The sequence below is a fragment of the Camarhynchus parvulus genome, chromosome 5 (genome assembly GCF_901933205.1).
Source record: "Camarhynchus parvulus chromosome 5, STF_HiC, whole genome shotgun sequence".
Lineage (NCBI taxonomy): Eukaryota > Metazoa > Chordata > Aves > Passeriformes > Thraupidae > Camarhynchus > Camarhynchus parvulus.
Window position 1 is genome coordinate 38310560 of NC_044575.1, and position 902 is coordinate 38311461.

Consider the following 902-nt stretch of genomic DNA (forward strand, 5'->3'; position numbering starts at 1 on the left):
AAGAGATGACAGCCATTTACCAAGAAGTGACCACAGGTTTTTTTTTCACAGTCCACCGTGGATCAGAAGAGGCAGTGCTCTGAGGGAGCCTCAGGAAACCTGATTTTGCCAGCCTTGACAGCTGCTGTTGGGTTACTTCCATAGCAGAGGGTTTTCACTGCCTATCAGCACCAGCACCAGGAGTGTGCCACGAGCAGCTGTGCTGGCACAGGAGTCAGGAGTCACACATGGCTCCAAAGCTACGGGTTAGCCATAACTGAGTTAAAGTTTACAGGGCCTGAAGGTCTCTGATTCAGCTGCTAATGTCAGGACCAGAGGCTGCCAACTTCTTCAGATTCTCTGTTCTGGTCACATACAGATAATGAGCTAAAACCAAAGTGCAAGTTTCTTAAATTACTCAGTCTTTTATTGTTTTTTTAGGTACATTGCAAAGACATGTACATCTCTGGAATTACTAACTTGGTATATATTTTTGTGAGCTACAGTGAACTCCTGGGGTTTTTCATCACTAGCAAGAAGAGACAGAGCAGCAAGTCAGAGCAAAGCCTAAACAGAAACAAAGTATTAGTAGGAAACCGGTGTTTCCACGTGTGCTGTAACAACTTGGGATAATGCGTCTTCCGTATTGATTTATGTGGAAAAAAGGAGCTCAGCAGATTGAAGGTTTCCATACGGTGCCGGCATGATGTTTACCTGTACAGTAGCAATCCATATAGAAAAGTTTTACTCGAAGAGGAACCAGGCTGCAGCTACAGACTGCGGTCCTGGTAACGATCCCGAGGTACCCGGGGAAAGCCCAGGCACCCAGCTGTTCCCGTCTCTTTTCGGGGCGATGGGAGCAGCCGGCGGCAGCGTCGCCCCGCCCCGCGCTCGCCCCGAGCCCGCGCGGTGTTTCCGGCCGG